This window comes from Pongo abelii, chromosome 15 (genome assembly GCF_028885655.2).
Source record: "Pongo abelii isolate AG06213 chromosome 15, NHGRI_mPonAbe1-v2.0_pri, whole genome shotgun sequence".
Taxonomy (NCBI): Eukaryota; Metazoa; Chordata; class Mammalia; order Primates; family Hominidae; genus Pongo; species Pongo abelii.
The window spans coordinates 48486164-48510565 of record NC_072000.2 but is presented as its reverse complement, the minus strand read 5'-3'; the positions used below and the strand labels follow the sequence as shown (position 1 = coordinate 48510565).

At 37.6% G+C, this 24402-nt stretch overlaps 1 non-coding gene across 1 annotated transcript; it reads left to right on the top strand.

The window, feature by feature from the left end:
• Positions 1–1650: 1650 nt before the first annotated feature.
• Positions 1651–1757, top strand: LOC112128955 (small nucleolar RNA U13). Its single transcript, XR_002911395.2, has one exon. It is a non-coding gene; the product is annotated as a small nucleolar RNA U13 (small nucleolar RNA).
• The last annotated feature ends 22645 nt before the right edge of the window (positions 1758–24402 follow it).

Here is a 24402-nt window from a genome sequence, read left to right as displayed (position 1 = left end):
ATTCTTTTGTCCTGTGGAGTGATCCCTTGATATGGTACACTCCCCCTGAGGATGGGACTTCCTGCAAGCCAGATGCAGTGATTGTTGTTGTTCTTCTGGGTATAGTCATCCAGTGGGGCTACGAGGCTCTGGGCTGGTGCTGGAGAATGTCTGCAAAGAGTCCTGTGATGTGATCTGTCTTCAGGTCTTCCAGGCATGGATACCAGCACCTGCTGTGGTGGAGGTGGCAAGGGAACGAAGTAGACTCTGTGAGAGTCCTTGGTTGTGGATATGTGTGTAGATAGTGTGCTGGTTTTCTTGAATGCTGGTTATGCTATCAATGAAGTTGTCTTGTGGACAAACTAGGACGACTGGTTATCCAGGATGTTGCAGGCGGTGAAATTAGCTGTTGTTTTCTCCTTCCTTGGAGCAGGGGTGTTTTGTCATGAGTTGCAGTAATGTCCTGAGTTCCTGAGTTGGTTGGCCTCCTGCCAGGAGGTGGAGCTTTTGAGAAAGCACTAGCTTGATAGTAGAAGGGGAATATAAGCTCGCCCTAAGTTGGCGAGGATAAGAATTTGGATTTCTCAGGTGACAGGCAAGGTCATAAAGCTCTCAGGAGTTTATGTCTTCTGTGATCTATCAGGGCAAGTAGAGAAATATCATCCGCTGGGGGTGGGGTTAGGCAGATTCTCCTTGGGTAGGGCTTGCCATGACCACTACAAGGAATGGGGAGTGATTCTCAGGCCAACGGGGTTATTATGAAGGGGGATTATGGCTGCCTCTGTCACCAGGGAAGTGGGGGAAAGCTGATAGCACTAGGCCTCACCCAGCTCTCGCACAGTTGGCATGGCCAGTCTTGCTCCCACCTCTTAACAGACACAAGCTTATCTCCAGGCAGCCTGCAGAGTGGGACTCAGAGCTAGCCTCAGGCTGTAAGTTTCCCCACTGAGGAAGCAGCAAGGCTTTCAGGCCATGCCCCTGCCTATCTGCCCACCTTGTCTGCTAGACTCCTGCTCTTCTTTCTGCAGCAGTTCCCCTCACCTCCAGATTTTGCTCAAAAGAGTTTGTGCCCAGCCAAAATTATTACAAAGTTCAGTTGGAAGCTTCTTTTACCCTGTGACCCCTCCCACATTCTGTTGGCTGCCTTTCCCGAGGGCTCCTGTGAGATATAGTCAGGGATGGCTTCCCTGGGCTCGAGCTAGAGAATGGGAGTGCCTACCATGCTCTTTCCACTGCTGCTTCTACTTTCATATTTCACGCTAAATCCATTGCATCTCCAGGTAAGGTTAAATCCTTCTCCCGTAATCTGGATTTTCAGGTTCCCCAGTGGGGATGTGTTTAGAGGCAGGTATTCCCCTTTCACACATTGTGAACTCTGTTTTTTGCCTATCTTGCAGCATTTGCAGTGGCCTGCTGCTTTTTTCCAAAGGATCTGTTATTTCTTTCAGTCTTCCTGATATGCTCCTGCTGCGGTTTCTGGAGTAAAAGTCCGTGGTGTGAGTCTCCACACGCTGTTCTTTCTGTCCAAGTGGAAGCTACACATCAGCCTTGTCTCCTGATATCTTCCCTCTAGTAAACCAATAAAAGTATTTTTAAATGAAAAGGTCAGTAAATTCTTATAGGTTGTTAGTGATCATATTTTATAATTGATGATGTAAAGAAATGTTCATGATACATGTACTATAAAAAAGAATGTTAAGCATGATGATTGGATTTTCATGTGTGAGATGTGCCTCCGTCAAACTCTGTTACCATGTCTGCACATTACCTGTCTGACATGAATTAAAAAAAAAAAAACAACCTCAAAGAGTACAAAATAGTATTTAGCATATAATCTCAATTTTCAAAAAAAAAGGGCCTTTATTTATTTCCATATTTTGCCTGTTGGAGGGTCAGGGCTGGAAGGAGAGAGAGCATCAGGAAAAAGAGCTAATGGATGCTGGGTTTGGTACCTAGGTGACGGGATGATCTGTGCAGCAAGCCACCATGGCACATATTAACCTAAGTACCAAACTGCACATCCTGCCCATGTACTCCTGAAGTTAAAATAAAATTTGGAAGAAAAAAAGGAACAATAAAAAAAGGCCTGGAAAGATTTCTTCACCCCTAGATTTAAAAATTTTTGGAAGAATTTGAAGTTTTTAGAACTTTAATATTTTTGGAATTAATTCTAAAATTAATTCTCAAAATCACCTGTAGGAATTACAGGTGATTTTTATTCTGTATATTTTTCTGTGTTTTCTGCTTTTTCCTACTGAAACTTATTGACTGTTATCAGAAAAAGTAAAGTTATTTAAGAAGAAAAAAATCAGTTATTGGTACAGTATTCAAATACATGTTTATTTCAGATCTTTTATATTGTTGCCTCAGCTTCCTTAAGCCTTTGCAGATCTCAGTTTTAAAAAATAAGGTACATGTTATTCTAATATAAAACATCTTTGTGCTCAATGATCAGCTACATGGAGAGGATATACCAGCTCAAAAATATGAATGCTTATGAATCACAGGGTACCAAGGTTTGTAACACTGATCCAACTAGCAGGAGAATTAGTCAGGGTCATTGAACAAAGATAATTTGTTCAAATATATTCAGTAAACTGCTCACTGGGATATGAACAACAATCCCTTATCTTTGGGAAGTGTATGGCCTATTTATTAGTGCAGGTTTTTTGAGAAAAAGATACAGGTAACAAGCTGTGAAAGTCTTCAGCTGTTTCAGTCTTTGCAGTGCTTAAACATTTAAAAAGAAAACCCTAATTTATGCGGTTTTATTGACATTGTAATTTTTGCATATTTAATAAACGCTAGGTACTTTAACTGAAAAGTGGAATTTTTCATGGAATGCTACCCTTTTCATTACTGCACACATCTGAGATTTAATTTGGCATAGGATGCATCAACCTTGGCTCTTGGAGACAAGGTTAGAATCCATAGTGCATGAAAACGAGCTCTTCTAAACGTTTTTTTTTTTCATTTCCTACATATTCTGTGTCTGCTTTGGGGAGAACACAAAGAATGAGAACAGTCCTTTTTCTTAACTTGACAGAAAATTTTTAGAGTAGATGCAAATATTTTCCTTTTTAGAATGGAAAGGACTGCTTTTCTCCACATCACCGTGCACTTTAGAATGCCAACAAGGTAGCACTTGTCATACTATAAAGCAAAACAGCCCTTGTGGAAGTCTTACATGTTTTGAATAAAGCTGTTATTGTTTAATGTATAGTCTTCTGATTTTTTATGTTTTTCTACCAAAATTCAGATGTGCCTTATTATCATCAGAAAGATATTCTGTGGCTTGGTATCAAAAATTTTAATGATATTTTGAAAATTTTCTGATTTGTTTCAAAGTATCCTTTTTGGTTGAATTTAAGATATTAAAAAATCCAATTCTCTAACTGATATTCATATTATTACTCCATTTCTTTCTTGGGAAGAAAGATAGATTACCCACACTTACGGTGTATGTCTGTGTGTACCTATTTACAAGATACTCATTAATAAAGTTAGCTTTCTTCGAAAAGCTTGCACTATGATTCATCTGAAAAGTAAGGCTTGAATGAAGCTAAAGAGGTTTAATAAAATCTCATAGTGAGGACTCTTCATTGCATGTAATATGATCTGACTTAAAGGGAAAAAAAGAGTTTGCTGACTCAGAAAATTCTAGGCATAGGTCAGTCTTCTGGCAGAGCTGTATTTTAAAACTAAAACGAAGTCCTCAAAGTTTAGTTTATCTTTACCTCTCAGCTTTTTTTTCGCCTTCCTTCTGCATCAGCTTCATTTCAGGCAGATCAACCAGCCACTTTCCTCCACTACCACTTTCCCTACTTTTAAAGGCAAAAATTTATCTTTTCTAAAATTATAACTAAATTTCCCTGGGATTGAGTTTCTTTGGCCCTGTAGCTTGGGTTATGCTCATTACTAAATTAAATCCCTCTGGTCATCAGGTGTTATGCTCTAATGGACAAGGCCTGAGGCATATGGAAGCTCAGAGCCAGGGGTAGATCCATTTATATGAACTGAGAATGAGGAAAGACAAGATATCGCCACCTGCTATTATGTGAATAAGAGGGATTTTATGTAGAGCAGGAAAATATGTTAAATATCTAATACAACTTCGTAAATCTTTCTATATATCTAAATTATAATGAATATATATATGCGTGTGTATTTGTGTGTGCATATATAGTCAATTATAGTCAGTGTGTGTATGTATAGTCAGTATAGTGTGTATATTGTCAGTATGGTATGTATATACAGTCAGTATATGTAGTCAGATATGTAGTCAGTGTGTGTATGTATAGTCAGTCAGTCAGTCAGTCTCAGATTAGGCGATGAAGTCCCTGGAAGACATCAAAATTTTGACACCATTTAGGGCTAGGAGACTTTTGCCTGATGCCCTTTAAACCTATTCCTATTATTATATAGGATGAAGAGGGTTATGTCTCCTTGGTGACTGCTACTGGATAGACTATTGAGGAACCATTGTGACGGCTATCTTTTGATCAGATGGAGGTTTCATAGAATTTGTTTGCTCTTGTCTAGCTGGTTTCTTTTAATTGCACACATTAATTGGAGTTCCTCCTAATGAGCCCCAATGACTTGGACATTCAAAGAATAGTCAATAATGAAAAAGCAGGCCATCTTGATGTCCCAAAGATATGGGGTTTATATCATTTATTGTTAAAATAGGGCAGCTTGTAGCACCAAAGACGATGCTATATTGGAGGCACATGGGATTTGAAATAGCTGTAAGATTGTTCTGGTCATGGAATTGGCCTGAGAAATCTAGGGAGCCTTCAGACCCACTGAGATACTTTATGAAGTTAAGGATCTGAAACTAAGTTATACCGGCAGTTCTATATTGTTCTGCCTCTTCCTTCATGTCTGTTTGAATGGGCCTAAACATTCTATCTGAGGATAGGAAAGACAGTTTCTTTGAGCTTTCATTGAAGTCATACTTCCTGATATCCCAGAGAGTCTCTTAGCATCCTGGGAGGAATCTAGAATAAGTTCTAGAAAGTATCTGAGTCGAGATTAAGCCTTCTCAAGTGAGTCTCACTAAAGGTGTTTTCTTGGGTCGTCCTTTATCTAAATTCTTCTTTTTCTTTGATTTCCATTTTTTTCAAGTTTTTAGTAAATAAGAGGATATAGGTTTTTTATTTGGCTGGAATTTAGAGTCCTTTGATTAGTGTGTACCTTCATCTTTGAGCCATGACATGAAAGCCAGTTGAGGACCCCTTAATGTAAGTAAGATGGTGCTATGGCACTCACATCTGGTGGTTAGCAGGTATCACAATATTAACATTACAAAGATAAGACTGTTATGAGAATTTGGTTCTCACTATGGCCTATACTAATTTAACAATGAAAAAATGCATTATCTCTGTTAGTAAAAAAATTGCATGATTCTAAACTGTGTGTTTTGAAAACAAAACATTACATTTACATTTTATTTCCTTGCTTATAGCATGGATAAAATGCAGTTTGTATATTAGGCATTTCAGTTGCTCTGAAAAGCAGTCATAATGAAATCTTTAAGGTTGCTTGTTTCAAAAACAGCATTTAGAATGATGTCTACTTTAGTAAGGTTTTATATTTTACCCCTACCAGAAAATTATGTCTCTTAAATAAGAAAATGAACATTTTCCCCCAGCAGATTGAATTGAGGAAAATTGTGAGAGCTTAGAATCTGGAAAAGAAAATAAAGTGTCAACTATAGATGTGAGAGGTCCTCCCCTCCATCTGGTTGTAGCATTGGTGTAAATAAGAAATTGTTGAGCTGGATAATTTAATTGAAAAACAGATGATGCTCTCTTTCCTACTGACTATGGGTCTATTTCAAGTTCTCATTATCATAGGCACAAAATGTTTGAGGAAAGTAAATAGGTCAATGAACCTCAAGTGCAATTAAGTCCTCATGTGTAGGGCAATAACTTTAGTTCGTCTTCCAAACTTTTAAAATTACCCCAGCAAACCAGCAGCAACTTTTAATGAGACATGAGCAAGGAATACACAGATTCTGTAAGATGGAAAATCAGATAGCTATGGCAAAATCACTGCTCTGCTACACATAGGTTTACTCCATTTGCTCTTAATGAAGCATGGCCACTTTCTGTGTTCCTGCATTTAATTCTACTTTCTGTATGTGCTAGTTTCACCTTCCCAGGGATACAGAGACACGTACATTCCAAAGAGATGAATCAATAAAAGAGGAGAAACATCTTTCCGGTACATGATTAAAAAAGAGACAGAAAGAAGCAAGCACCCTATATACACAGTGAATTAGGAATTAGAAATCTGTGTTAATTTAACTTTAGTTCCACTATTTATTAGTCATACAACTTTAGGTAAGTTTTTCAACCTCTATTGCTCTCAATGACATTATTTGTAAAATTAAAGAGGTGATTTAGATAACCTTAGTTTTACACTATGCTATCAACATAAAACTTTTTAAATGACTGAATAACTTTAAAAAGCTCATTTTGAGAATCAGGACCTTTGTATTAGAATTGCCATTTGGGATTCACAATTGCGTTTTTCTTGGTGCATAGTGATAAGCAGACAATTTTGAATATTGGAACAGGAGAATAGCTTGGATTTACTTAGAAGCAATGGGGGAAGAGGCTGAGATTTTAGAAATGCTGTCATTATACTTCATTAATAACTACTTATCCCATTCTCCTCCATCCCTAGCTTTCTTTCTAAGTGTTAACTCCCTGGTTTAAGCAATTGCAAAGTTAGAAATTGTGTGGGTTTCAGTTTCAGTTTTTTAATTTTTTTTTTGCTTTAATTTAGCCCTTCTTTCTCTTATATCTTGGGAAAACTTTTTAATACTAATAATTGCTAGTGGTTTTTGAGGAGTGTATACTTTTTTTTTTTCTGTTTAATCCTATTAAAATCTTATAAGGTGGGTGTCATCATATTCATAAGTAAGCTGTCTGAGGCTCTTCAGCTAGGGAGAGGCAGAATCAGGATTCAAACCCAAGTCTGTTTCTCTAGAGCCTATCTTCTCTACCTTAGGAGATAGCATAACACAGTGGTTGTCAGCAACAACAATATGAGCTAGCACTTATATCATGTTCTCTATGTGTCAGGCATTGTTTTAGGCACTTTAGATATAACGAGACTCATAATTCTCATAAAAAAATCTATGATGCCGTCTCATTAATATCCCCATGTGATGGATGAAGAAGCAGCCATAAGGAAGTTAGGTAATTTTCCCGAAGTCAAACAGCTAATGAGTGCCAGAGCTGAAATTTGAACCCATGAATGTGGACCCACAGTCCTTGCAGTTCACCGTGATACTACACTGCTTTTCTAGCTACTACTCTTTCTGGAGGAGAACTTCAAAGATAATTCTTGATTTTTATGATAGATGTGTTCCTGGAAAATTTCCTGAATTATTCATTATGACTTCCTTAAAAAAAATGAAGCGTAGGTTCTGTTAATGCAAGAACTAAAGTGAATAAAGTAGGAAAAGGGAGACCTGAGAGGTATTAATAAAGAGAATGGTTATGGTGAGAGTGTTGTGTATAGGACCAACTTGTAGTGATGGCATGACCAAAAAAAAGAAAAATTATCTCTACTTGCCTAAATGGAGTGGAGAGGTTTTTCCCTCTGTGGGTTGTGTGTGTGTGTTTGAAACAATAGATGGGGAATCAGTAGAGTGAGATACATTAATAAACTGTAGTCAAAATTTTGGGTGTGGACCAAGCTGACTTTGGAGACTGGCAGATGCTGTTCCAGCTATGATGACCAAAGGAGTTTTTTGTGAGTTCTGACATGTGCCCATGGTCCTTGCCCCAGTTTATGTACAGGGTGTGGTGCTAATCTAAGTTTCGGAGAATGCCTTCACTAACTTAAGGATGTACTTTGGACCCAATTACCTTCCCATCAGTGAGGTACTGGAGCCATTTCTAGTGATGCAGGACATACAGGATGGTATAATTTTCACACTCTATTGTTCACTAGTCAAGAAGGGGAGCATATAATAGTTTGTGACTGTCAAGTCTGGAAGGGAAAATCAATGAAAAGATTTGGGGCATGTGGCAGGCTTTGCATTTTACAGGTCACCAGATTTTATGGATAAGCATATTGAGGACTAGGAATTATTCTTTTTTTAATTATTATTATACTTTAAGTTTTAGGGTACATGTGCACAATGTGCAGGTTAGTTACATATGTATACATGTGCCATGCTGGTGTGCAGCACCCATTAACTCGTCATTTAGCATTAGGTATATCTCCTAATGCTATCCCTCCCCCCTCCCCCCACCCCACAACAGTCCCCAGAGTGTGATGTTCCCCTTCCTGTGTCCATGTGTTCTCATTGTTCAATTCCCACCTATGAGTGAGAATATGCGGTGTTTGGTTTTTTGTTCTTGTGATAGTTTACTGAGAATGATGATTTCCAATTTCATCCATGTCCCTACAAAGGACATGAACTCATCATTTTTTATGGCTGCATAGTATTCCATGGTATATATGTGCCACATTTTCTTAATCCAGTCTATCATTGTGGGACATTTGGGTTGGTTCCAAGTCTTTGCTATTGTGAATAGTGCCACAATAAACATACATGTGCATGTGTCTTTATAGCAGCATGATTTAAAGTCCTTTGGGTATATACCCAGTAATGGGATGGCTGGGTCAAATGGTATGTCTGACTAGGAATTATTCTTTTGGAGGACTGAATGGAATGGAGATATTTGTTTAATAATCAGATTTCCCTTCTTTATATTGAGAATTCCTCAAAAGCTCTTGTTTTTTAGACCATGTCTTGTGGTCTTTTGTCCTATTAAAGATGTGTTTCTTGAAGTTTCCCCAAAGTATTTGTTGCTGAGGAAGATGGAGGAGAGGAAAAACTCTAAACACCTTGGTTAGAAACCTTAATTTGGGTGAAGGAGGCGTTACATTAAATCAAATGTGGTAAACTTAGTGGGGAGGAGGAGTATGTGACATAGGACCACAGGTAGCTTCCATGGTGGCATGGATGTGTTTGCCCTTGAAAAATTATAGTAATAAATGCACTTTTACCGGGAAGAAAAGAAAAAAAACCTTTCCAAAGTAGAAAACAAAGTAGCTCTCATGCCACAAATTCAGCTGGGTATGAAGCTTGAGGAGACAGCAGATGCTCAGAGCAAACTCATGGACAGCACAAGTTTTCAGAGAGGTCCAAGTTGTGAGTCATTTTTTTAGACTTTGCGAATGACCAGGGAGATCAAATTGTAGCCCTGTATTGCAAGGAATTCCCAGATACCATTTATTATGTTAGAAACCTACAGTGGCCGCAAATTCAGCAGGCAGTAGAGAAACCCTTTATGTTTCCATGTCTGAGTTTAGGTTTAGTCCCATACCCCACACATTTTAATGTGATGCTTTATGTTCCCCACAACTTGAGGTATCCAAAAGTTTTAGGTTCCAGAATTCAAAATTTTAAACAGGCCAAAAGAGATGCAGCCTTCTGGCAGTTATGGAAGTTATAAGAGTGACTGCTCTTGGCCAGAATATAGCGAAAAAAAATCCCCCAACTGGGTAACTTTTTGGTAAGGAAAATGTTTATTCAACTTAGTAGGAGACTGTGCAACATGCCTCGGACTTCTATACTGCTATTGTTGATTTCAGGTGAAGGAGGCTGATCCTAGGCTATGGTGTGTTGATATGACAACCCTTCAGGATGGACTCTAGATGGCAGTGTTGCTGCTGATTTTTAAACAGGGCCTTTCGGGTCCCCACCTCCTTTTCGAGTAGCAGGAATGCGTAAACAACTCTCACTGAGTACCTGGGAGTGTTCTGTTTTACATTTTACATTTTATTTTTTATTTATTTATTTTTTTGAGACGGAGTCTCGCTCTTTCGCCCAAGCCGGGGTGCAGTGGCGCTATCTCGTCTCACTGCAAGCTCCACCTCCCGGGTTCACTCCATTCTCCTGCCTTAGCCTCCCGAGTAGCTGGGACTACAGGCGTCCGCCACCGTGCCCGGCTAATTTTTTGTATTTTTAGTAGAGACGGGGTTTCACCGTGTTAGCCAGGATGGTCTCGATCTCCTGATCTCGTGATCCGCCCGCCTCGGCCTTCGAAAGTGCTGGGATTACAGGCATGAGCCACCGCGCCCAGCCACACCTTAAATCATTTAACCTAGAAGCCTGTGAGTCTTGTGGATTATTATATCTCCATTTTTAAAGATTAGGAAACTGAGGCACAAAGAACATATGGAATTTGCCTAAGTTGAGTAGCAGTATTGGAATTTGAACCAGGTTGTCTGGCTCCAGAGTTAGTGTTTTTAATTAATATATTTCGGTGCTTCTTGTTGGATAATCTTAGGGCTCTGGCAAACTCTGACACCCAGGAGATGATGTGATGCAAGTTTTCTGCACCCACCAAGCTGGGAACTGTGCTTGTATTTTGTTTTGTGCTTGTGAAAGTTGCAGGCAACTTTTCTGAAGGTGTCTGTCTTGTCAGGTGCCGTACTCTACATAATATTTTCCCTTATATCTACTTCAACCACAGGAAGGATGTTTTCTACTTCCAAGTGGGACTTGGACTAATAGATTCCTCTGAACAGATTAAAAAAACAAATACTGCTGGGCTATGGCAGTGTCACAGACCAGGCACTGGTCCATCAGGCCCAGCTGTTTATCAAACTCATTTTCCCATTCAACTCCACACAGTGACCACCACCCACAGGTAATTCCTATTGAGGGTGTGGCCATATTTTTAATTCAAATGGCAGTGATTACACTTGCAGCACAAGTTCGTTATAGAAAACAAGAAAAAGAGAGAGGTTTATTGATGACAGTGAATAGCATGAAGATCAGTACCCTTTTCTAATACAAATGGGAGAAAATAATGAGTGGCTGTTTAATCATCTTATATAGTGATCTTTGATTTCTATTACTCTTTCTTTACTGGAGCTTCCGTGGCATAAAATTTTTATGCCTCCCTTTTATGTCTCAATTCCGTTGTGTGGGCTTCTGGGTTCTACTCCACCTGTCATACTGGATTTTGAGTCCCCACATGGAGAGGCATTTTCAGATGCAGAAGGCAAAGTCTCTCATATTATGACAGTGACTGTACAATTAATATGCTTCCTGGAGGCTGGTGTCTCTGTTTTTGCCATTAATGAATAGCCCTTTCATTTTAAGCATGAGATCCTCCAACCTGTGGAAGAAGGGGTGCATGAGGTCTTTTTTCTGTATTTTCAGGGCACTGGTACTCTGCAAAGAAAGGAAAATTTGGCTCTATTCCTGTGTCAGATGCATCAGCTTTGTTGTGGTAACTAACCAAGATTTCTATTCAATCCCTTAAAATTGCTTTTTTCTATGTATTCTCTATCTCAATGAATGGCACCACCACCCAGTCAGCTAGATATATGTGCTGAGACATCTTGGCTATCACTTATCCCTTAAGCCATATTCACTAAATCTTAAGAGTTTGCTTTCTATTTATTTATTTATTTATTTATTTATTTATTTATTTATTTATTTAGTGGAGATGGAGTCTCGCTCTGCCACCCGGGTGGGAATGCAGTAGCGTGATCTCAGCTCACTGCAACCTTGGCCTCCCGGGTTCAAGCGACCCTCCTGCCTCAGCCTCCTGAGTAGCTGGGATTACAGGCGTGCACCATCTCGTCTGGCTAATTTTTGTACATTTTTAGTAGAGGTGGGGTTTTACCATGTTGGCCAGGCTGGTTTTAAACTCCTGATGTCAGGTGATTCACCCGCCTCAGACTCCCAAAGTGCTGGGATCACAGGCGTGAGCCACCACACCTGGCCTTAATTATAATTATTTCTTAAATCTGACCTCTTTCCCCCACTGCCATTGACATGTTTAGTTTCAGGCATGTCTTGTTTTTCCATCTAAGTTAACAGGGTAGCATTTATTTATTGGTAACATGGTGGCATTTATTTATACCATTTATGTAACATGATAACTGATATGATTTGGCCATGTCCCCATCCAAATCTCATCTTGAATTGTAGCTCCCACAATTCCCATGTGTTGTAGGAGAAACCTGGTGGTAGGTAATTGAATCATGGGGGCACATCTTTCCCGTGCTGTTCTCATGATAGTGAATAAGTCTCACAAGATCTGATGGTTTTATGAAGGGGAGTTTCCCTGCACAAGCTCTCTTGTCTGCCACCATTTGAGACATGTCTTTCACCTTCCACCATGATTGTAAAGCCTCGTGAGCTACGTGGAACTGTGTCCATTAAACCTCTTTCTTTTGTAAATTGCCCAGTCTTGGGTATGTCCTTATCAGCAGCATGAAAACGGACGAATACAAAAACATTTATTTCCTTGCTTCCATTATGAATCCTATTACTGCCATCCTATTTTTAATTTTACTTTAAGCTTCTTGATGTCAATCTCCTAGTTAAAAAGAGTGAGACTTTAGGACAAGTCCCAGATGTTGTGCATATCTCTTTAGCTCACATTCCCTTGGCAAGATCTTTCTAATCCAACTATCTGCAAGGGAGCCTAGGAAATGTAGCTTCAAGCTGGCAGGTCATGATGCCACCTAAAACATGGGGACTCTATTACCAATGGGGAGAAGGGGAGAAAGAATGGTCTTTACCTATCCCTGCTCACATATGTGGATATGCATTCATATATCCTTCTATGCCCTAGAACGTGGAGGTAGGACACCTTTTGTAGGTTCAGAGCAGTTCTCACAGGATATGAGATGCCCTGAGTACATGTAGGTTCCTGGGAGTCCTCAGACCCATAGACTTAGCTTGTTTGCCATGACAGTGTGGGCCCAAAACACTGATTTTCTCTATCCTCCTGCTACTTCCTCTTCTTTTCCTCTCTCTGCCTCAGACTTCCCCATTAGGTGGCCCAATTTTTTCACAGCCGATACTACCGTAAGTGTATTCTTATTTTACTGATGCTTCTTTCAGTTTTGACAGTGATTGGCTGCTTGAGTAGGAGTAAAATTTTTCCTATTCTTCTTGTGGGTAGTTGAGCTCTTAAACCTGTTACTTCCACCTCAAGCATAACCTTCCAAAACATGAAATTGTTCTAACCAGCCAGATTGTCTGGCACAGAGAGTGAAAGAACTGCATTGTACCTAATAAAAAGATTTCTGATATGTAACAAAAGTGTTCCCTAATATGGATTTCACTGACCTATACCTAAAAGCTAGCTAATATATTTTCTTTTATTAAACTTCTCAGCAGCAGAGTCTACATTTTGTCAATAACAACAACAACAACAACAAAACAGTGAACTTGAAGGTTTTACTATCTCTGGGTATTGTCAAAACAGCATTTTCTCCACTTTATTCTCACTTGCTAAGTTTTCATTGCACTAAATTCTATTTCCATTGAAGTTCATGTAGCATCATTTTCTTTGAAAGAGATTGTCTGAGAAAAATTAACTTAGTCTGTTTTTCTCTCCTGCTAACCTACATCTTCATAAGCCATAAAAGCCTACTGTAGCATCACCACAATTGAACTTTTGTGTGTGTGTGTATGAGGCTAAAACACAATTTGAAGCAGAATAGCTAAGAGCTTAGCGTCTGAAGTCACAGTGCCTGGCTTCCAATCCTGGCTATTATTGTGTGTACTTAAATGTTTTATTTGAAATTTCTGTCTTTGTTTTATCTTGGTAGAAAGGAGATGCAGGCATTACATGCCTCATAGAGTGGTTGTGTTAACGAAAAATTATTCTCATGCTTGTTAAAACTGTAAGGAAGACTTTATTCAAGACTATTGCAATAGGGGTCATGACTGTCACAATAGTGGGGAGCAACTGAGCTCCCTCTGACTACAACAAAAGCAGCTGGGATTTTATAGCCAAAGAACAGAGTGTAGGGGACAGTGAATGGAAAATTACTAAGAGGAGATAGCAAGGGTAGGGGCATTCTTGCTTAACTGTTCTAAAAGAATTTTTGTTAAAGGTAGGCCAGGGATTTACACATCAAAGGTGGGGGATAAAGAATTTGATCAGACATTAAGGGCGATCATGTATTAAGGGTTGGGAGATTCTTGCTAAATGGAGTTAACAAGATTCTTGCTTAATGGAGTTAACAAGATTCTTGCTTAACTGGGCTAGGCTAAGATAGGCTGGGCCAAGGTCCCAGTTCAGAAGAGGGCTCATGGTAACCTGACCAAAATTTGATCAAGGAGAAAATGTTTGTCAGTAGTGAGGCTTAAAGAAGATATTCATATAACCACAGTAAGTCAGTCCTTAGCACATCATAAAGGCAGATTAAATGTTAGTCAATATTACTATTCTTACAATTAACAATGATTACTTCTCTCTCCATCTTGTGAGTCTGTACAAATTGGGGAATTAATTCAATTCAAATTTCAAATTGAATTAATTCAATTCAAAATTCAGAGCTAATGCTATTAAAGCATCCTCTGAGTTTGACAGGACTAGCACTTCCTTTAAGTTTTTCTTTGTCTAGTCTGGTTCCCCTGATAGGATGGTGTGGTAGAAGATGGAATCTGTGGCCACTTGGTGTTTGGAAGCTGTATCTGAAAACCTGGATGTGAAAGGGACCCTTATCTGCCAATGGAAGATGCTAAAAATTAAGTCTTGAAGGAGAGTGTTGAAGGCAAGCCAAAAACATGTCCAAGCCTGGTCATGTAAGAGGAAATAAAAGGAGCTTATATATGGGATTGACTTGGGGTTACAGGACTACCAGACCAGAGAAAGTGAAGTGGCCAATTTGGGCAAATATTTAAATTCCACAGCCAGCAGATCTTAGGATGTGGTTTATATGTATTCAGAAAGAGCAGATGTAGTACAGTCTAGATTTATTTAAATGGCAGTATAAAAAGATAAATACTACTAAATTACCTGATTGCTGAAATAGAACCAAATTTTCAGGCTGGGGTACCCGAAGCCCAAAAGACATAGTGAGTTACCTTTTTTGCTGTCATGTTTTTTGTGGTTCTAACTCTTCTTACAATAAATCTGGGAAATATGCCTTCCAGAAAAGTCAGTACTTCCTCAGTTACAAGCATTCCTTAACTATCAGAAAGTAAAATTTAATAACAAGCAGAAAGCATGATCCAGTTTCATTAATGGAACTGTCCATTGCTTCCCTTTCAGGTGAGTTGATGTTTCTCTGCTGTGAGGCGTGCCTTCAGATGGCACAGGTCCTCTGTTGCCCTCAACTTGCATGTCCTCTTTCTGTACTGTTGTCCTCTGCTTTAGGACACCTTTGTCTCAGTCCCTCTTCACCCAGATCCTCTGTCTATGAAAAGAAAGAGACATATATTTTGTTCTACATCCATGTAGAATCATTTTTTAACATTCTACTGAGGTATAACCTACCTATAGAAAACAGCCCATATCGCACGGTGGCTCATGCCTGTAATCCTAGCACTTTGGGAGGCCGAGGCATGTGGATCACGAGGTCAGGAGATCGAGACCATGCTGGCTAACACGGTGAAATCCCGTCTCTATTAAAAAATACAAAAAATTAGCTGGGCACTGTGGCAGGTGCCTGTAGTTCCAGCTACTCGGGAGACTGAGGCAGGAGAATGGTGTGAACCCAGGAGGCAGAGCTTGCAGTGAGCTGAGATTGCTCCACTGCACTCCAACCTGGGCAACAGAGCAGACTCCGTCTCAAAAAAAAAAAAAAAAAAAAAAAAAAAGAGCCCATACCATAAGTATACAGCTCACTGGTTTTTTACGTCAACATGTGTGTTCAGGAAGCACCCTGCTCACAAACCAGATATCACCAGAAGCCCAGAAAACTCTCACACATTACTTGCTAGTCACTAACCATTCCTCACCACTGATGCCTCCATCAAAAGTAACCACACCCTGACTTCTAATAGCACAATTCAATTTTGTTGCTTTTTTGTACTTTATACTAGTGTAATCATACAGTATATAGCTTTGAGGTCTTGCTTCTTTTGCTTAACGTGTTTGTGAGATTCATCTATATTGTTGAGTTGCAGGGTGTTTATTCTCATTGCTCTATGTGCTCCATTATGTGACTATACCAGCTTATTATTAAGCTGTCATAGGAACTTTGACATTTCCATAGTATCACAATTTTGAATAGTGCTGCTATTTTGTTTTAAAGAGAATTTAAAGTTTTTGCTATTAAGGGTGGGCAGTATATTTGGGAAGTGGCAGAGTTAATTTTATAAGTGATTTTATTGATAACCTTGGAAAGAAAATATCCACTGCTCTATCTCTAAAGTATAATCAATCTACCTCTAGTATTTTGATGCTGAGGAAAATGATTATTTGAATACAGTGTGTACAAGATTTCATTTGGATTTCCTCCCATTCAATATTACTGAGGATTATTCAGCAGCATTCATCAGGAGATGATTATTGACAGGACATCAATAATTTGTTATAAGCACAGGATAGACCATGATTTCAAAAGGGAGTTAGAGATTGAACTGGTCACACAGATGTCTTGCCAAATTTCATTTGAGATATCGTAAGAAAAAAAAGAACAAAGAAAATATTTGAAAATTTCAAAATCTGTTTTCTGAAAACACATAAAGCTTTACTATTTAATTAATCTCAATATAAAGCTTTTTTTCCATGGGCTCTGCCAAGGGGACTGTGATAAATCACACATAAAAGTTGCATATACTATGATGTTTATAAAGAGGATTCTACATTATTTAGCCAGATTAGCAGTCTTGCATGTCTGCACACTAAACACTCACTGGTTATCAATGATTAATGGACGACATGCTTGAACAGTGCTCTCCTACTCGAGCTAATGAACTAAATAGTTTATTTCATGCTCCATTTCCACAAATAAATGGCTGTAATACATAATGTGATAATAATTTCTGATTTCTTTGAAGTGCATTTTCTTGTCTAAAATGAACACTTTTTAAAAAAAAATCAAATTCAGTCAAGCATTGCATTAATGTGATTTCACATGTTGGATAAATTATGAAATGTTGCTGAAATCAAAATATTTACACCGAAGGGAATAGAGTGGTTAAAATTAAACAACTTAAAAGGACACCATGAAGAGGTTTAAAAAAAGAGCTCATAATAGGCTTTTCTCTTACTTTCATTTCAACTACCTTCTTGGGTAAATTTACATAACTAAAAAGCTATTCTACATATTTATATAAGATTGTAAATAAACATTATTATTTCCTTAATCATTATGGTATATTTCTTATACAGCAGAATTATGATTTAGCTTTCCATATCTAATATTAACTTCAGTGAAGAAGTAGAAGTTGTGTATTTTGTATACAAAAATATACAAAACCTTTATACTGAACAAGAACAATCTATGGGATGTAACACCAGGCCACCCTATTTTTGACTCCTCTCATATTGACTGTCCTCTAAATCTAAACTATGGAGTTAGTTCCTCCCCTGCCCCTGAATGAAAACTTGGGCAGACCCCATAACATCTCTGGTCTCTTTTAGGTAACATAAAAGTTTCAATAGTCACTAGAGATCACAAATAGCATCTCAATATAGCAATTGATATGATCTGTTCTTTGTAATTATCAAATATCCAAACTTGCTTTAAAATCGAGGCTTCTAATTAGCGTTTCTAAATCCTTTTCTTTCTCATCTCATAAACCCTTTTTGTGGCCCTTCAGGTAGAGAGGAGGCAGGAAAAGAGTTCTCTTTCAATTGGCATTGTCATCCTTGTATGGCACCTGTGCTGTCTTCTGGGTTCAATAGGTGTTTAAAAACAAGTCTATTTCTTGTAAATGCTGGTGATGTTTCACCTAAGACAAATTTCCTTATAGAGGACAGCATATCTAATTTATACAAAGTCATTTACTTCTTTTTTTAGCACCGTGTAACCCAGCAGTACCTTCAGATTGTTTTTGCTGAGATCTATTTTGTACCTCTAGTTAGTTTTTTGGACAGGGCCTAAGATCAATAAAGCCAGCTTTTTCCTCCTGGTTTTTGAAGGGAAATTCATGCATTCTCTGAGGGTACAAGCCATGTGCAACTCAGGAAATTCTTCCTTGCTTTGCCATTAGAACAGCTAGCAAGAGTAAATCATGATGTAGATTGCACAGGTATGAATAGACGACAGACCTACTAGGTCCTCCAATTGCAAATGACACGTTAAGTACTCTGAGGTACCTCACTGAAATCCTTCTGCCTAAGATGAAAGCCCATTTTCTCCCCAGAGCAGTAGAGCTTCAGTTCTCTTTAGAGAAATGCTTTCTTTCATATCCTTCAAACTCAAATCCTTTTGTAACTTCAATATGAATGAGAGGTTTGAACTGTGAAATTCTTTGTAAATCATGCATATGTTCTAGCATACCCTTTGGGATGTACCTGTGGTCTTTTGTACAGCCAAAAATTCTTTTCTTTGCATCCTGTTATACTTATTTTTAAAACATTCTTAATAAATCATAAAAGGCACTTAACACAAAGATGAAAACAACATATTCTATGACATAGGTTTTATCGAAAGTTTGTGGGACTATAACAAGCTAAACAGTTTCTGTACAGAAAAAGAAACAATCAATAAAAAGAAAACAGAATAGGGGGAAATATTTGCAAAACCATGTACTGAGTAAAAGGTTAATGTCCAAATATATAAAGAACTCATGCAACTCGGTAGCAATAAAACCAAATAATCCTATTAAAAATGGGCAAAGAACCTGAATAGATATATTTTTTCTAAAAAGTCTTACAAATGGCCAAAAAGTATAGGAAGAAATGTTCAAAATCATGGATCATCAGAGAAATATAAATATAAATCAGAGAAATATAAATATAAATCAAAGCCACAGTGAGATCTCACCTCACACCCATTATGATGATTGCTACAAAAAAGACGAGATAACAAGTGATGGCAAGAATGTGGAGAAATGACCTTTAATACTGTTGGTGGGAAGGTAAATTGTTACAACTGTTTTGGAAAAAAGTATGGAAGTTCCTCCAAAAAATTAAAAATAGAACTACCATATGATCCAGCAATCCTATTTCAGGGTATATATCCAAAAGAAATGAAATTAGTGTCTCTAAAGGATATCTGTACCCCCAAGTTCACAATAGCCAAGATACGAAAATAACCTGTGTATCCATCAATAGATGAATGGATAAAGACAGTCGTGTGTTTGTGTGTGTATATGTGTATGTGTGTGTGTATATACATATATTTGTATGTGTATGTATATAAACACACATATATACATATAATATATAATATATACATATATAATATATACACATACATATATGTACATATAATATACATATATAATGAAATAGTCATATAAAAGAATAATATAAAATATTATTCATATAAAAGAAGGAAATCCTGCCATTTTTGACAACATTGATGTAACTGGAGGCAATTATTTTAAGTGAAATACACCAGACATAGAAAGACAAATACTGTATGATCTCACTTATATGTGGAATCTAGAAGAGTTGAACTCATTGAAGCAGAGAGTAGAATGGTAGTTGCTAGGGTCGAAACATGGTGACTGTAGTTAATACTACTGTACTGTTTACTTGAAATTTGTGAAGAGAGTAGATCTGAAGTGTCTTCATACTCCACCCCCCTGCCACACAAAAAAGGGTAACTGTGTGGTGAGGATGTCTTAATCTGATTATAGTAATCATTATACAATGCGTATGTATGTTAAAACATGACATCGTACATCTTTAATATATACAATTGTTATTTTTAAATTACACCTCAATAAAGCTGGAAAAAAAGAGTCAGATCCATTTTTTGCTTATGAAAGGGTAAGATTTCTGCTTCTAGCCACGATAGAGTAACAGGGACCAGATTTACCCTCCTGCCTTGAATAACAAAAACAAAAACAGACAAAATACATCAAACAACTGTTTCCAGACCTTTAACAATAAGCAACATAGGACAGAAACTCCTGAGAAAAGGGAAACAAATGGTGAGAAGTGAAAAGCTGAACTCCATGCCTCAGTATATTATCTTGAGTTTCCAGGCTATAGCAAAAGCTGAAAAAATTAATCATGAACACATGAGCATTATAAGACATGTTGAAGGAAGTCTTCAGGAAGAAGTACAATGATATCATATGAAAATATAGATCTAAAGAGAGGAATAAAGAGCAGCAGAAATTGTGAATATATGGGCAAGCATAGCAGAGTTGAAAGCTATCCCCGAACTCTTCACTTAAGCCCAGTACATAGGGATACAGTGATTAACAAAGAAGGAAGGAACCATGCTAAAAACTGTTTTTTGTTGTTTTTGTTTTTTCCTTTCTTTCAACTTTTATTTTAGATTCAGGGGGTACACGTGCAGGTTTGTTACCTGGGCATATAGTGTGATGCCGAAGTTTGGGTCAGGAATAATTGTGTCATCCAGGTACTGAGCATAATACCCAACAGTTAGTTTTTCAATCCTTGCCCCCTTCCTTCTCTCTCACCTCTAGACCTCCCCAGTGTTTATTGTTGCCATCCTTATGTTCATGAGTACCCACTGTTTAGCTACCACTTATAAGTGAGAACATGTGGTATTTGGTTTTCTGTTCATGCATTAATTCACTTAGGATAATGGTCTCCAGCTGCGTCCATGTTGCTGCAAATACTATGGATGCATATTATTCCATGGTGTATATGTACCACATTTTTTTTTTAATTATAGTTTAAGTTCTAGGGTACATGTGCATAACGTGCAGGTTTGTTACATAGGTATACATGTGTCCTGTTGGTTTGTGGCACCTATTAACTCATCATTTACATTAGGTATTTCTCCTAATGCTATCCCTCCCCTGCCCCCGCCCCATGACAGGCCCCGGTGTGTGATGTTCCCCACCCTCTGTCCAAGTGTTCTCATTGTTCAATTCCCACCTCTGAGTGAGGACATGTGGTGTTTGGTTTTCTGTCCTTGTGATAGTTTGCTCAGAATGACGGTTTCCAGCTTCATCCATGTCCCTGCAAAGGACATGGACTCATCCTTTTTTATGGCTGCATAGTATTCCATGGTATATATGTGCCACATTTTCTTAATCCAGTCTATCATTGATGGACATGTGGGATGGTTCCAAGTTTTTGCTATTGTGAATAGTGCCACAATAAACATACATGTGCGTGTGTCTTTATAGTAGCATGATTTATAATCCTTTGGTTATATACCCAGTAATGGGATTGCTGGGTCAAATAGTATTTCTAGTTCTAGATCCTTGAGAAATCACCACACTGTCTTCCACAATGGTTGAACTAGTTTACAGTCCCACCAACAGTGTAAAAGTGTTCGTATTTCTCCACATCCTCTCCAGCATCTGTTGTTTCCTGACTTTTTAATGATGGCCATTCTTACTGTTGTGAGATGGAATCTCATTGTGGTTTTGATTTGCATTTCTCTGATGGCCAGTGATGATGAGCATTTTTTCATGTGTCTGTTGGCTGCATAAATGTCTTCTTTTGAGAATTGTCCGTTCGTATCCTTTGCCCACTTTTTGACAAGGTTGTTTGTTTTTTTCTTGTAAATTTGTTGAAGTTCTTTGTAGTTTCTGGATATTAGCCCTTTGTCAGATGAGTAGATTGCAAAAATTTTCTGCCATTCTGTAGGTTGCCTGTTCACTCTGATGGTAGTTTCTTTTGCTGCGCAGAAGCTCTTTAGTTTAATTAGATCCCATTTGTCAATTTTGGCTTTTGTTGCCATTGCTTTTGTTGTTTTAGTCATGAAGTCCTTGCCCATGCCTATGTCCTGAATGGTATTGTCTAGGTTTTCTTCTAGGGTTTTTATGGTTTTAGGTCTAAAATTTAAAGTCTTTAATCCATCTGTACCACATTTTTTTATCCAGTCCACCACTGATGGGCACCTAGGTTGATTCCATGTCTTTGGTATTGTGAATAGTACTGCAATGGATGTGAGAGTACATGTGTCTTTTTGGTCGAACGATTTGTTTTCTTTTGGATGTATACCTAGTAATAGGATTGCTGGGTTGAATGGTAGTTCTGTGAGAAATCTCCAAACTTCTTTCAACACTGGCTGAACTAATTTATCTTCCCACTGACAGTATATAAGTCTTCCTTTTTCTCTGCAGCCTCGTCAACATCTATTGTTTTCGACTTTTTATTAATAGCCATTCTGAATGGTACGAGATAGTGTATCATTATGGTTTTGATTCACATTTCTCTGATAGTTATGTTGAAAACTTTTTCTTTTATGTTTGTTCGCTGCTTGTATTTCTTATTTTGAGAAGCGTCTGTTCGTGTCTTTTGCCCATTTTTAATGGGGTTATTTGTTTTGTGCTTGTTCAATTATTTAAGTTTCTTATGCATTCTGGATATTAGATCTTTGTCAGATGCATAGTTTGTGAATATTTTCTCCCATTCTGTAAGTTGTCTGTTCACTCTGTTGATAATTTCTTTTTCTGTGCAGAAGCTCTTTAGTTTAATTAGGTCCCACTTGTCAATTTTTGTTTCTGTTGCAATTGCTTTTGAGGACTTAGTCATAAATTCTTTCCCAAGGCCGATGTCCAGAATGGTGTTTCTTAGGTTTTTCTTCTAGTATTCTTATGATTTGATATCTTACATTTTAAGTCTTTAATCCATCTTGAGTTAATTTTTGTATACGGTAAAATGTAGGGCTTTAGTTTCATTCTATATATGGCTTGCCAGCTATCCCAGCACCATTTATTGAATAGGGAATTCTTTCCCCATTACTTATTTTTGTAACTTCGTCAAAGATCAGATGACTGTAGGTGTATGGCTTTATTTCTGGGTTCCGCATTCTGTTCCATTGGTCTATGTGTCTGTTTTTGTACCAGTACCATGCTGTTTGGGTTATGGAGTAGTGTGAAGTCAAGTGTGATGCCTCTGGGTTTGTTCTTTTTGATTAGGATTGCTTTGGCTTTTCAGGTTCTTCTTTTTTCTTTTGATTCCATATACATTTTAGCATAGTTTTTAGCAGTTCTGTGAAAAATGACATTGGTAGTTCGATAGGAATAACATTGAATCTGTATATTGATTTGGGCAGTATGGGTATTTTAATGATATTGATTATTTTAATCCATGCACATGGGATGTTTTTCCATTTGTTTGTGTTTTCTACAATTTCTTTTAGCAGTGTTCTGTAGTTCCCTTTATAAAGATCTTTCACCTCCTAGGTTAGATGTATTCCTAGGTATTTTATTTTATTTTTTTCTGTCTATTTTAAATGAAATGGCATTCTTGATTTGGCTCTCAGCTTGAACTATATTGGTGTATAGAAATGCTACAGCTTTTTGTACATTGATTTTGCATCTGAACTCTTCATAAAATCATTTATCAGTTATAATAGCCTTTTGTCAGAGTCCTTTGGGTTTTCTCTGTATAGAATTATATCATCAGTGAAGAGAGATAGTTTGACTTCTTTTTCTATTTGGATGCCTTTTATTTCTTCCTCTTGACTGATTGTCTTGCTAGCACTTCCAGTACTATGTTGATTAGGAGTGGTGAGAGTGGACACCCTTGTCTTATTTCTAGTTCTCTAGGAGAATGCTTCTACTTTTGGTTCAGTCAGTATGATGTTGCCTGTGGGTTTGTCATAGATGGCTCTTATTATTTTGAGGTACGTTTCTTTGATTTCTAGTTCCTTAGGGGTTTTTATCATTAAGGATATTTTGAGGTACGTTTCTTTGATGCCTAGTTCCTCAGGGGTTTTTATCATTAACGATGTTGGATCTTTTTGAAAGGATTTTCTGTGTCTATTGAGATAATCATATGGGTTTTGTTTTTATTTTTATTCATGTGGTGAATTATATTTATTGATTTGCATATGTTGAACCAACTTTGCATTTCAGGAATGATGCCTGCTTTGTCATGCTGAATTAACTTTTTGATGTGCTATTGAATTCAGTTTGCTATTATTTTGTTGAGGATTTTTGTGTCTGTGTTTATCAAGGATATTGACCTGTAGTTTTCCTTTTTTGTTGTGTTTTTTCCAGGTTTTGTTATCCTGGTGATGCTGACTTTGTAGAATGAGTTAGGGAGGAGTCTCTCCTCCTCAATTTTTTTTTAAATAGTTTCAGTAGAATCAGTACTAGCTCTTTTTTGTATGTCTGGTAGAATTCAGCTGTGAATCCATCTGGTCCAGGGCTTGTTTTCATTGATAGGTTTTTAAATTACTGATTCAATTTTGGAACTTGATATTGGTCTGTTCAGCATTTCAATTTCTTCCTGATTCAATCTTGGGAGACTGTGTTTCCAGGTATTTTTTCATTTCCTCTAGATTTTTTAGTTTGTGTGCATAGAGGTGTTCGTAATAGTTTCTGCAAATCTTTTGTATTTTTGTGGGATCAGTTGCAGTGTCACGTTTGTTATTTCTGATGGTGCTTATTTGGATCTAGTCTCTCTTTTTTTCTTTGTTAATCTAGCAAGTGGTCTATTCATCTTGTTTATCCTTTCCACTTTTGGTTTTGTTGATTCTTGTATCAATTTTTTGGGTCTCAATTTCATTCAGTTCTGTTCTGATTTTCGTTATTTACTTTCTTCTGCTAGCTTTGGGATTAGTTTA